Genomic DNA, 16,144 nt, shown 5'->3' on the forward strand with positions numbered 1-16,144 from the left:
AACAACAATATCAACAAATCAACTAACAACATCGTAACAAGACAATTTAACCCAATAACAAATCAACTCAACAACAATATCAACAAATCAACTCAACAACAGCGTAACAAGACAATTTAACCCAATAACAAATCAACTCAACAACAATATCAACAAATCAACTCAACAACAGCGTAACAAGACAATTTAACCCAATAACAAATCAACTCAACCAATCAACACAACAACATCGTCACAAGACAATTTAACCCAATAACAAATCAACTCAACAACAATATCAACAAATCAACTAACAACATCGTAACAAGACAATTTAACCCAATAACAAATCAACTCAACAACAATATCAACAAATCAACTCAACAACAGCGTAACAAGACAATTTAACCCAATAACAAATCAACTCAACAATAATATCAACAAATCAACTCAACAACAGCGTAACAAGACAATTTAACCCAATAACAAATCAACTCAACAACAATATCAACAAATCAACTCAACAACAGCGTAACAAGACAATTTAACCCAATAACAAATCAACTCAACAACAATATCAACAAATCAACTCAACAACATCGTCACAAGACAACTTAACCCAATAACAAATCAACTCAACAACAATATCAACAAATCAACTCAACAACAGCGTAACAAGACAATTTAACCCAATAACAAATCAACTCAACAACAATATCAACAAATCAACTGAACAACATCGTAACAAGACAATTTAACGCAATAACAAATCAACTCAACAACAATATCAACAAATCAACTCAACAACATCGTCACAAGACAATTTAACCCAATAACAAATCAACTCAACAACAATATCAACAAATCAACTGAACAACATCGTCACAAGACAATTTAACCCAATAACAAATCAACTCAACAACAATATCAACAAATCAACTGAACAACATCGTAAAAAGACAATTTAACGCAATAACAAATCAACTCAACAACAATATCAACCAATCAACTAACAACATCGTAACAAGACAATTTAACCCAATAACAAATCAACTCAACAACAATATCAACAAATCAACTGAACAACATCGTAACAAGACAATTTAACCCAATAACAAATCAACTCAACAACAATATCAACAAATCAACTGAACAACATCGTAACACGACAATTTAACCCAATAACAAATCAACTCAACAACAATATCAACAAATCAACTGAACAACATCGTCACAAGACAATTTAACCCAATAACAAATCAACTCAACAACAATATCAACAAATCAACTAACAACATCGTAACAAGACAATTTAACCCAATAACAAATCAACTCAACAACAATATCAACAAATCAACTCAACAACAGCGTAACAAGACAATTTAACCCAATAACAAATCAACTCAACAACAATATCAACAAATCAACTCAACAAAATCGTAACAAGACAATTTAACCCAATAACAAATCAACTCAACAACAATATCAACAAATCAACTAACAACATCGTAACAAGACAATTTAACCCAATAACAAATCAACTCAACAACAATATCAACAAATCAACTGAACAACATCGTAACAAGACAATTTAACCCAATAACAAATCAACTCAACAACAATATCAACAAATCAACTCAACAACAGCATAACAAGACAATTTAACCCAATAACAAATCAACTCAACAATAATATCAACAAATCAACTCAACAACAGCGTAACAAGACAATTTAACCCAATAACAAATCAACTCAACAACAATATCAACAAATCAACTCAACAACAGCGTAACAAGACAATTTAACCCAATAACAAATCAACTCAACAACAATATCAACAAATCAACTCAACAACATCGTCACAAGACAACTTAACCCAATAACAAATCAACTCAACAACAATATCAACAAATCAACTCAACAACAGCGTAACAAGACAATTTAACCCAATAACAAATCAACTCAACAACAATATCAACAAATCAACTCAACAACAGCGTAACAAGACAATTTAACCCAATAACAAATCAACTCAACAACAATATCAACAAATCAACTCAACAACATCGTCACAAGACAACTTAACCCAATAACAAATCAACTCAACAACAATATCAACAAATCAACTCAACAACAGCGTAACAAGACAATTTAACCCAATAACAAATCAACTCAACCAATCAACTCAACAACATCGTCACAAGACAATTTAACCCAATAACAAATCAACTCAACAACAATATCAACAAATCAACTCAACAACAGCGTAACAAGACAATTTAACCCAATAACAAATCAACTCAACAACAATATCAACAAATCAACTCAACAACATCGTCACAAGACAACTTAACCCAATAACAAATCAACTCAACAACAATATCAACAAATCAACTCAACAACAGCGTAACAAGACAATTTAACCCAATAACAAATCAACTCAACAACAATATCAACAAATCAACTCAACAACAGCGTAACAAGACAATTTAACCCAATAACAAATCAACTCAACAACAATATCAACAAATCAACTCAACAACATCGTCACAAGACAACTTAACCCAATAACAAATCAACTCAACAACAATATCAACAAATCAACTCAACAACAGCGTAACAAGACAATTTAACCCAATAACAAATCAACTCAACCAATCAACTCAACAACATCGTCACAAGACCATTTAACCCAATAACAAATCAACTCAACAACAATATCAACAAATCAACTAACAACATCGTAACAAGACAATTTAACCCAATAACAAATCAACTCAACAACAATATCAACAAATCAACTCAACAACAGCGTAACAAGACAATTTAACCCAATAACAAATCAACTCAACAATAATATCAACAAATCAACTCAACAACAGCGTAACAAGACAATTTAACCCAATAACAAATCAACTCAACAACAATATCAACAAATCAACTAACAACATCGTAACAAGACAATTTAACCCAATAACAAATCAACTCAACAACAATATCAACAAATCAACTCAACAACAGCGTAACAAGACAATTTAACCCAATAACAAATCAACTCAACAACAATATCAACAAATCAACTCAACAACAGCGTAACAAGACAATTTAACCCAATAACAAATCAACTCAACCAATCAACTCAACAACATCGTCACAAGACAATTTAACCCAATAACAAATCAACTCAACAACAATATCAACAAATCAACTAACAACATCGTAACAAGACAATTTAACCCAATAACAAATCAACTCAACAACAATATCAACAAATCAACTCAACAACAGCGTAACAAGACAATTTAACCCAATAACAAATCAACTCAACAATAATATCAACAAATCAACTCAACAACAGCGTAACAAGACAATTTAACCCAATAACAAATCAACTCAACAACAATATCAACAAATCAACTCAACAACAGCGTAACAAGACAATTTAACCCAATAACAAATCAACTCAACAACAATATCAACAAATCAACTCAACAACATCGTCACAAGACAACTTAACCCAATAACAAATCAACTCAACAACAATATCAACAAATCAACTCAACAACAGCGTAACAAGACAATTTAACCCAATAACAAATCAACTCAACAACAATATCAACAAATCAACTCAACAACAGCGTAACAAGACAATTTAACCCAATAACAAATCAACTCAACAACAATATCAACAAATCAACTCAACAACATCGTAACAAGACAATTTAACCCAATAACAAATCAACTCAACAATAATATCAACAAATCAACTCAACAACATCGTAACAAGACAATTTAACCCAATAACAAATCAACTCAACAACAATATCAACCAATCAACTGAACAACATCGTAACAAGACAATTTAACCCAATAACAAATCAACTCAATAACAATATCAACAAATCAACTCAACAACATCGTAACAAGACAATTTAACCCAATAACAAATCAACTCAACAACAATATCAACAAATCAACTAACAACATCGTAACAAGACAATTTAACCCAATAACAAATCAACTCAACAACAATATCAACAAATCAACTGAACAACATCGTCACAAGACAATTTAACCCAATAACAAATCAACTCAACAACAATATCAACAAATCAACTGAACAACATCGTAACAAGACAATTTAACGCAATAACAAATCAACTCAACAACAATATCAACAAATCAACTCAACAACATCGTCACAAGACAATTTAACCCAATAACAAATCAACTCAACAACAATATCAACAAATCAACTGAACAACATCGTCACAAGACAATTTAACCCAATAACAAATCAACTCAACAACAATATCAACAAATCAACTGAACAACATCGTAACAAGACAATTTAACGCAATAACAAATCAACTCAACAACAATATCAACCAATCAACTAACAACATCGTAACAAGACAATTTAACCCAATAACAAATCAACTCAACAACAATATCAACAAATCAACTGAACAACATCGTAACAAGACAATTTAACCCAATAACAAATCAACTCAACAACAATATCAACAAATCAACTGAACAACATCGTAACACGACAATTTAACCCAATAACAAATCAACTCAACAACAATATCAACAAATCAACTGAACAACATCGTCACAAGACAATTTAACCCAATAACAAATCAACTCAACAACAATATCAACAAATCAACTAACAACATCGTAACAAGACAATTTAACCCAATAACAAATCAACTCAACAACAATATCAACAAATCAACTCAACAACAGCGTAACAAGACAATTTAACCCAATAACAAATCAACTCAACAACAATATCAACAAATCAACTCAACAAAATCGTAACAAGACAATTTAACCCAATAACAAATCAACTCAACAACAATATCAACAAATCAACTAACAACATCGTAACAAGACAATTTAACCCAATAACAAATCAACTCAACAACAATATCAACAAATCAACTGAACAACATCGTAACAAGACAATTTAACCCAATAACAAATCAACTCAACAACAATATCAACAAATCAACTCAACAACAGCATAACAAGACAATTTAACCCAATAACAAATCAACTCAACAATAATATCAACAAATCAACTCAACAACAGCGTAACAAGACAATTTAACCCAATAACAAATCAACTCAACAACAATATCAACAAATCAACTCAACAACAGCGTAACAAGACAATTTAACCCAATAACAAATCAACTCAACAACAATATCAACAAATCAACTCAACAACATCGTCACAAGACAACTTAACCCAATAACAAATCAACTCAACAACAATATCAACAAATCAACTCAACAACAGCGTAACAAGACAATTTAACCCAATAACAAATCAACTCAACAACAATATCAACAAATCAACTCAACAACAGCGTAACAAGACAATTTAACCCAATAACAAATCAACTCAACAACAATATCAACAAATCAACTCAACAACATCGTCACAAGACAACTTAACCCAATAACAAATCAACTCAACAACAATATCAACAAATCAACTCAACAACAGCGTAACAAGACAATTTAACCCAATAACAAATCAACTCAACCAATCAACTCAACAACATCGTCACAAGACAATTTAACCCAATAACAAATCAACTCAACAACAATATCAACAAAACAACTCAACAACAGCGTAACAAGACAATTTAACCCAATAACAAATCAACTCAACAACAATATCAACAAATCAACTCAACAACATCGTCACAAGACAACTTAACCCAATAACAAATCAACTCAACAACAATATCAACAAATCAACTCAACAACAGCGTAACAAGACAATTTAACCCAATAACAAATCAACTCAACAACAATATCAACAAATCAACTCAACAACAGCGTAACAAGACAATTTAACCCAATAACAAATCAACTCAACAACAATATCAACAAATCAACTCAACAACATCGTCACAAGACAACTTAACCCAATAACAAATCAACTCAACAACAATATCAACAAATCAACTGAACAACATCGTCACAAGACAATTTAACCCAATAACAAATCAACTCAACAACAATATCAACAAATCAACTGAACAACATCGTCACAAGACAATTTAACCCAATAACAAATCAACTCAACAACAATATCAACAAATCAACTGAACAACATCGTCACAAGACAATTTAACCCAATAACAAATCAACTCAACAACAATATCAACAAATCAACTCAACAACAGCGTAACAAGACAATTTAACCCAATAACAAATCAACTCAACAACAATATCAACAAATGAACTGAACAACATCGTCACAAGACAATTTAACCCAATAACAAATCAACTCAACAACAATATCAACAAATGAACTGAACAACATCGTAACAAGACAATTTAACCCAATAACAAATCAACTCAACAACAATATCAACAAATCAACTAACAACATCGTCACAAGACAATTTAACCCAATAACAAATCAACTCAACAACAATATCAACAAATCACCTGAACAACATCGTCACAAGACAATTTAACCCAATAACAAATCAACTCAACAACAATATCAACAAATCAACTGAACAACATCGTCACAAGACAACTTAACCCAATAACAAATCAACTCAACAACAATATCAACAAATCAACTCAACAACAGCGTAACAAGACAATTTAACCCAATAACAAATCAACTCAACCAATCAACTCAACAACATCGTCACAAGACAATTTAACCCAATAACAAATCAACTCAACAACAATATCAACAAATCAACTAACAACATCGTAACAAGACAATTTAACCCAATAACAAATCAACTCAACAACAATATCAACAAATCAACTCAACAACAGCGTAACAAGACAATTTAACCCAATAACAAATCAACTCAACAATAATATCAACAAATCAACTCAACAACAGCGTAACAAGACAATTTAACCCAATAACAAATCAACTCAACAACAATATCAACAAATCAACTCAACAACAGCGTAACAAGACAATTTAACCCAATAACAAATCAACTCAACAACAATATCAACAAATCAACTCAACAACATCGTCACAAGACAACTTAACCCAATAACAAATCAACTCAACAACAATATCAACAAATCAACTCAACAACAGCGTAACAAGACAATTTAACCCAATAACAAATCAACTCAACAACAATATCAACAAATCAACTCAACAACAGCGTAACAAGACAATTTAACCCAATAACAAATCAACTCAACAACAATATCAACAAATCAACTCAACAACATCGTCACAAGACAACTTAACCCAATAACAAATCAACTCAACAACAATATCAACAAATCAACTGAACAACATCGTCACAAGACAATTTAACCCAATAACAAATCAACTCAACAACAATATCAACAAATCAACTAACAACATCGTCACAAGACAATTTAACCCAATAACAAATCAACTCAACAACAATATCAACAAATCAACTCAACAACAGCGTAACAAGACAATTTAACCCAATAACAAATCAACTCAACAACAATATCAACAAATCAACTCAACAACATCGTCACAAGACAACTTAACCCAATAACAAATCAACTCAACAACAATATCAACAAATCAACTCAACAACAGCGTAACAAGACAATTTAACCCAATAACAAATCAACTCAACAACAATATCAACAAATCAACTCAACAACAGCGTAACAAGACAATTTAACCCAATAACAAATCAACTCAACAACAATATCAACAAATCAACTGAACAACATCGTAACAAGACAATTTAACCCAATAACAAATCAACTCAACAACAATATCAACAAATCAACTAACAACATCGTCACAAGACAATTTAACCCAATAACAAATCAACTCAACAACAATATCAACCAATCAACTGAACAACATCGTCACAAGACAATTTAACCCAATAACAAATCAACTCAACAACAATATCAACAAATCAACTGAACAACATCGTAACAAGACAATTTAACCCAATAACAAATCAACTCAACAACAATATCAACAAATCAACTAACAACATCGTCACAAGACAATTTAACCCAATAACAAATCAACTCAACAACAATATCAACCAATCAACTGAACAACATCGTCACAAGACAATTTAACCCAATAACAAATCAACTCAACAACAATATCAACAAATCAACTAACAACATCGTCACAAGACAATTTAACCCAATAACAAATCAACTCAACAACAATATCAACAAATCAACTGAACAACATCGTCACAAGACAATTTAACCCAATAACAAATCAACTCAACAACAATATCAACAAATCAACTGAACAACATCGTCACAAGACAATTTAACCCAATAACAAATCAACTCAACAACAATATCAACAAATCAACTGAACAACATCGTAACAAGACAATTTAACCCAATAACAAATCAACTCAACAACAATATCAACAAATCAACTAACAACATCGTCACAAGACAATTTAACCCAATAACAAATCAACTCAACAACAATATCAACCAATCAACTGAACAACATCGTCACAAGACAATTTAACCCAATAACAAATCAACTCAACAACAATATCAACAAATCAACTGAACAACATCGTAACAAGACAATTTAACCCAATAACAAATCAACTCAACAACAATATCAACAAATCAACTGAACAACATCGTAACAAGACAATTTAACCCAATAACAAATCAACTCAACAACAATATCAACAAATCAACTGAACAACATCGTCACAAGACAATTTAACCCAATAACAAATCAACTCAACAACAATATCAACAAATCAACTGAACAACATCGTAACAAGACAATTTAACCCAATAACAAATCAACTCAACAACAATATCAACAAATCAACTGAACAACATCGTCATAAGACAATTTAACCCAATAACAAATCAACTCAACAACAATATCAACAAATCAACTGAACAACATCGTCACAAGACAATTTAACCCAATAACAAATCAACTCAACAACAATATCAACAAATCAACTGAACAACATCGTAACAAGACAATTTAACCCAATAACAAATCAACTCAACAACAATATCAACAAATCAACTGAACAACATCGTCACAAGACAATTTAACCCAATAACAAATCAACTCAACAACAATATCAACAAATCAACTGAACAACATCGTAACAAGACAATTTAACCCAATAACAAATCAACTCAACAACAATATCAACAAATCAACTGAACAACATCGTCATAAGACAATTTAACCCAATAACAAATCAACTCAACAACAATATCAACAAATCAACTGAACAACATCGTCACAAGACAATTTAACCCAATAACAAATCAACTCAACAACAATATCAACAAATCAACTGAACAACATCGTAACAAGACAATTTAACCCAATAACAAATCAACTCAACAACAATATCAACAAATCAACTGAACAACATCGTCACAAGACAATTTAACCCAATAACAAATGAACTCAACAACAATATCAACCAATCAACTGAACAACATCGTAACAAGACAATTTAACCCAATAACAAATCAACTCAACAACAATATCAACAAATCAACTGAACAACATCGTCACAAGACAATTTAACCCAATAACAAATGAACTCAACAACAATATCAACCAATCAACTGAACAACATCGTAACAAGACAATTTAACCCAATAACAAATCAACTCAACAACAATATCAACAAATCAACTGAACAACATCGTCACAAGACAATTTAACCCAATAACAAATCAACTCAACAACAATATCAACAAATCAACTGAACAACATCGTCACAAGACAACTTAACCCAATAACAAATCAACTCAACAACAATATCAACAAATCAACTCAACAACAGCGTAACAAGACAATTTAACCCAATAACAAATCAACTCAACAACAATATCAACAAATCAACTCAACAACAGCGTAACAAGACAATTTAACCCAATAACAAATCAACTCAACAACAATATCAACAAATCAACTCAACAACATCGTCACAAGACAACTTAACCCAATAACAAATCAACTCAACAACAATATCAACAAATCAACTGAACAACATCGTCACAAGACAATTTAACCCAATAACAAATCAACTCAACAACAATATCAACAAATCAACTAACAACATCGTCACAAGACAATTTAACCCAATAACAAATCAACTCAACAACAATATCAACAAATCAACTCAACAACAGCGTAACAAGACAATTTAACCCAATAACAAATCAACTCAACAACAATATCAACAAATCAACTCAACAACATCGTCACAAGACAACTTAACCCAATAACAAATCAACTCAACAACAATATCAACAAATCAACTCAACAACAGCGTAACAAGACAATTTAACCCAATAACAAATCAACTCAACAACAATATCAACAAATCAACTCAACAACAGCGTAACAAGACAATTTAACCCAATAACAAATCAACTCAACAACAATATCAACAAATCAACTGAACAACATCGTAACAAGACAATTTAACCCAATAACAAATCAACTCAACAACAATATCAACAAATCAACTAACAACATCGTCACAAGACAATTTAACCCAATAACAAATCAACTCAACAACAATATCAACCAATCAACTGAACAACATCGTCACAAGACAATTTAACCCAATAACAAATCAACTCAACAACAATATCAACAAATCAACTGAACAACATCGTAACAAGACAATTTAACCCAATAACAAATCAACTCAACAACAATATCAACAAATCAACTAACAACATCGTCACAAGACAATTTAACCCAATAACAAATCAACTCAACAACAATATCAACCAATCAACTGAACAACATCGTCACAAGACAATTTAACCCAATAACAAATCAACTCAACAACAATATCAACAAATCAACTAACAACATCGTCACAAGACAATTTAACCCAATAACAAATCAACTCAACAACAATATCAACAAATCAACTGAACAACATCGTCACAAGACAATTTAACCCAATAACAAATCAACTCAACAACAATATCAACAAATCAACTGAACAACATCGTCACAAGACAATTTAACCCAATAACAAATCAACTCAACAACAATATCAACAAATCAACTGAACAACATCGTAACAAGACAATTTAACCCAATAACAAATCAACTCAACAACAATATCAACAAATCAACTAACAACATCGTCACAAGACAATTTAACCCAATAACAAATCAACTCAACAACAATATCAACCAATCAACTGAACAACATCGTCACAAGACAATTTAACCCAATAACAAATCAACTCAACAACAATATCAACAAATCAACTGAACAACATCGTAACAAGACAATTTAACCCAATAACAAATCAACTCAACAACAATATCAACAAATCAACTGAACAACATCGTAACAAGACAATTTAACCCAATAACAAATCAACTCAACAACAATATCAACAAATCAACTGAACAACATCGTCACAAGACAATTTAACCCAATAACAAATCAACTCAACAACAATATCAACAAATCAACTGAACAACATCGTAACAAGACAATTTAACCCAATAACAAATCAACTCAACAACAATATCAACAAATCAACTGAACAACATCGTCATAAGACAATTTAACCCAATAACAAATCAACTCAACAACAATATCAACAAATCAACTGAACAACATCGTCACAAGACAATTTAACCCAATAACAAATCAACTCAACAACAATATCAACAAATCAACTGAACAACATCGTAACAAGACAATTTAACCCAATAACAAATCAACTCAACAACAATATCAACAAATCAACTGAACAACATCGTCACAAGACAATTTAACCCAATAACAAATCAACTCAACAACAATATCAACAAATCAACTGAACAACATCGTAACAAGACAATTTAACCCAATAACAAATCAACTCAACAACAATATCAACAAATCAACTGAACAACATCGTCATAAGACAATTTAACCCAATAACAAATCAACTCAACAACAATATCAACAAATCAACTGAACAACATCGTCACAAGACAATTTAACCCAATAACAAATCAACTCAACAACAATATCAACAAATCAACTGAACAACATCGTAACAAGACAATTTAACCCAATAACAAATCAACTCAACAACAATATCAACAAATCAACTGAACAACATCGTCACAAGACAATTTAACCCAATAACAAATGAACTCAACAACAATATCAACCAATCAACTGAACAACATCGTAACAAGACAATTTAACCCAATAACAAATCAACTCAACAACAATATCAACAAATCAACTGAACAACATCGTCACAAGACAATTTAACCCAATAACAAATCAACTCAACAACAATATCAACAAATCAACTGAACAACATCGTCACAAGACAATTTAACCCAATAACAAATCAACTCAACAACAATATCAACAAATCAACTGAACAACATCGTAACAAGACAATTTAACCCAATAACAAATCAACTCAACAACAATATCAACAAATCAACTCAACAACATCGTAACAAGACAATTTAACCCAATAACAAATCAACTCAACAACAATATCAACAAATCAACTGAACAACATCGTCACAAGACAATTTAACCCAATAACAAATCAACTCAACAACAATATCAACAAATCAACTGAACAACATCGTCACAAGACAATTTAACCCAATAACAAATCAACTCAACAACAATATCAACAAATCAACTCAACAACATCGTAAAAAGACAATTTAACCCAATAACAAATGAACTCAACAACAATATCAACAAATCAACTCAACAACATCGTCACAAGAGCTGTGTGGCTCCAACTCTCAGTGTCCCCGTGGTCCTTTCCAACAGCAGAGGAGACACGGGGACGCGTCCCCGTGTCTCCTCTGCGTGTGCCCCCCACCCCCCGAGTGCCCCCCACCCCCCGAGTGCCCCCCACCCCCCGAGTGCCCCCCACCCCCCGAGTGCCCCCCACCCCCCGAGTGCCCCCCGCCACCCCCAGTGTGCCCCCGCCTGTAACAGAAGAGCGCGCAGGCCGAGACGGAGGCGAGGAGCAGCAGCAGCGAGGCGCAGGTGGCCCCGAGGGAGACTCCGCGGCGCCGCTTCCGCCGCCTCTCCTCCTGCAGCCTCCGCCGCTCCCACCACTCCACCTGGGACAGCTCGCAGCGCTCCCCCGTGTATCCCTCCGCGCAGCTACCGCGCGCAAAGGAAAAAGTCCCCCGTGGGGGGTGGGGGGGGGCGTGTCCATAAATGACGTCAATAAATGACGTCCATAAATGACGTCACAAGACTTTGGGCGATTTTTTTACCCCCCCCCTCGTCACACGGCGTCACAAAAAGTCAGATCCCCCCTCAAATATGACGTCACAAAGCTCTGCCCCCCCCCCCCAAAAATTACATTTTGAAAATAAAACGTGCTTCAAATAACCTTAAACTATTGTCATTGTAGTAGTGCGTATTTAATGTGGCGCTGCACGCTAATGTTGTACGAGAAAACATTTATTAAAAAGGAGGCGTTGGAAAGCTGAAATTTTGCATAAAATTCACTTGAAAATATTCAACGTCTAACTAAAACTGCAGATGTTCAGAATAATATATTGAAATCCTCTTGTAATTATAAGATATTAAAAGTAATTAATATTAATTACTAGTAATTAAAACATACTTGAAACTTTGTCGTAGCAAAATGCTCCTTCATGGAATAAATAAAAGGTGACCTTATTAAATTTAAAAGATCAATTGTCTCAGAGGTGGCTGTGACGAGTAATTATATAGACACACTTAAGCGGTGTGCTTTCGCTAAGTTGTCCGCACCTGCAGAAGGACGCTTGTGTTTGCGCCCGAAACGTCGTGATTTAATTTACTTACATTTTTGTTATCTACGTGACTTTACCGAAAAAGCCAAAGAGTATGAATCCTTGCAGTCACGAAAACTTCAAATCTAGAATTAAATACAGTAATCAAATCGTTAAATAATGAAAATGTATCAAAATTAGTGTTGTTATAACAATTCTATTTCATTAAGTTCATTCAAAGTTGCGCATTTTGATGTGACGTCACATTTCTCAACCCCCCCTCCAACCCCCTCGTCACACATCGTCACAAATGTCTGACCCCCCCTCCCCCCCCCCCTTTAGGTGCGTGACGTCATTTATGGACGGCCCCTAGGCTTCGCGCAGAGCGTGTCGGGGCAAGCGCCGTTGGCAAGTTGCGAAGGCCGGCACGGCACACGGCGGCGTGGGTGGTCAACGCCGCGCATCTGCCCAGCCCCGGCCGTCTTTGTCTCCCCCAGTGGCGGTGCTGAGTCGACCTAGGGGAAGCCCGGGCCCGGTTCGGCTGATCGTCACCGGTGCTGAATCAGCGGGTTCGTAGTGCAGCACGCTAACCGCTGCGCCACCGCTCCCCACGTACACATGGGTACACGTGTTTGTGTGTTGCACGGGGACACAGAGCGCGTGGGCAGGCGAGCAAGCGACGAGGTGGACAAAGTGAGTGGGTGGGCAGGTGAACAGCTGAGGAAGTGGACAGGTGAGGGGATGAGTAGGTGGACAGATGAGCAGGTGGGCAGGTGAGTGGGTGACGATGTTGACAGGTGAGGAGGTAAGGAGGTTGACAGGCACGGAGGTGGACAAGTGAGTACGTGGAAAGGCGAGTGGGTGGACAGGCGAGTGGGTGGACAGGCGAGTGGTGGACAGGCGAGTGGGTGGACAGGTCAACAGGTGGACAAGCGAGTGGTCGGACAGACGAGTGGGTGGACAGGCGAGTGGGTGGACAGGTGAATAGGTGGACAGGCGAGTGGTCGGACAGACGAGTGGGTGGACAGGTGAACAGGTGGACAGGCGAGTGGGCGGACTGGCGAGTGGGTGGACAGGCGAGTGGGTGGACAGGTGAACAGGTGGACAATCGAATGGGTGGACAGGCGAGTGGGTGGACAGGCGAGTGGGTGGACAGGTGAACAGGTGGACAGGTCAACAGGTGGACAGGCGAGTGGGTGGACAGGTGAGCAGGTGGACAATCGAATGGGTGGACAAGGCGAGTGGGTGGACAGGTGAACAGGTGGACAGGCGAGTGGGTGGACAGGTGAACAGGTGGACAATGGAATGGGTGGGATGGGCGAGCAGATGTATATGCGAGTGGGTGGTCACCTGCACGCGAAGGTGGACACCTGTGCGTAGTGGCGACACTCCCCCCCATTCTGACAGAAGGCGACGTGAGTCTCGGGGCACAGCTCGGCGTGCCCCCCCACCGGGGACCCCCCCTCGCCCCCCCACTCCTCGCCTAGGGGTGAGCAACGCGTGGAGAAGGGGGGGGGGTGAGCGGAAGTCGTGCGGGACACGGATCGTGTGAAGCATCGTGGTGTGATGGTGACGATGGTGGCGAGGCTTGATGATGGTGATGATGTTGATTACGCGATGGAACACGATTTTTTTGTTCCTGGGTAATGAAGTGTTTTTTTTAATTGCTTACGCCTCAAAAGTAAAGAAAACGGCTATTTATTATTATTATTCCCCACAAACTTTGCTTTTGTGACCAGGACTTTACGTGAAGGAATGACACAAATGCACACCACGTGTTCTCATTAACAATAGGAACATTTCAAATATCAATGTCTAGGTCACAAAAGCAAAGTTTGTGGGCAATAATAGCAATTTCCTGTACTTTCGAGGCATAAGCAATTCGGAAATAAAACTTACTACCCAGGAACAACTTTTATTTTGTTACACAGTGTTACCCATGTTCTGTTTACGTCACAAGCCTTACAAATTGGCTGTGTCGGGCGGTGGAGGGTTTGACGACATATTTACGCTTACACAAACTGAACCAAAAACCACGATTATGGATATGTTGATGTTGGTTGTGATGATGTTTATGATGATGATGATGATTCTGATGTTGATTGTGACGATGATGTTGATCGTGATGGTAATGTTGACGATATTGTTGACAGTGATGGTGGTGATGATGTGAGTGATGTTGTTGATAGTGATGAAGATGATGTTAATGATGATGTTAGAGTGATGACCATGATGTCAATGATGATGTTGATGATGTTGAAGATCGTGATGACGATGATGTTAATGATGATGATGATGTTGATAGCGATGACGATGATGTTATTGATGATGATGTTGATAGCGATGACGATGATGTAATTGATGATGGTGATGATTTTGATGTTGATTGTGACGACG

General features: G+C 35.4%; 1 protein-coding gene across 1 annotated transcript in view; it reads right to left on the reverse strand.

Moving 5' to 3' along the window:
- The window catches only part of LOC142930550 (uncharacterized), an 82,761-nt gene extending 67,435 nt beyond the window's left edge, over window positions 1-15,326 (reverse strand). Inside the window, exons 1-2 of the mRNA XM_076073247.1 lie at window positions 15,098-15,326; window positions 12,966-13,145 (exon numbers count right to left, since the gene is read on the reverse strand). The gene's annotated coding sequence lies outside the window, so the exon portion shown is untranslated. The remainder of the gene's footprint in view (window positions 1-12,965; window positions 13,146-15,097) is intronic.
- Window positions 15,327-16,144: the final 818 nt, after the last annotated feature.

This window comes from Petromyzon marinus, chromosome 41, assembly GCF_048934315.1.
Source record: "Petromyzon marinus isolate PM22_M1 ecotype Great Lakes invasive population chromosome 41, UKy_Petmar_22M1.pri1.0, whole genome shotgun sequence".
In the NCBI taxonomy this organism is placed as follows: domain Eukaryota; kingdom Metazoa; phylum Chordata; class Hyperoartia; order Petromyzontiformes; family Petromyzontidae; genus Petromyzon; species Petromyzon marinus.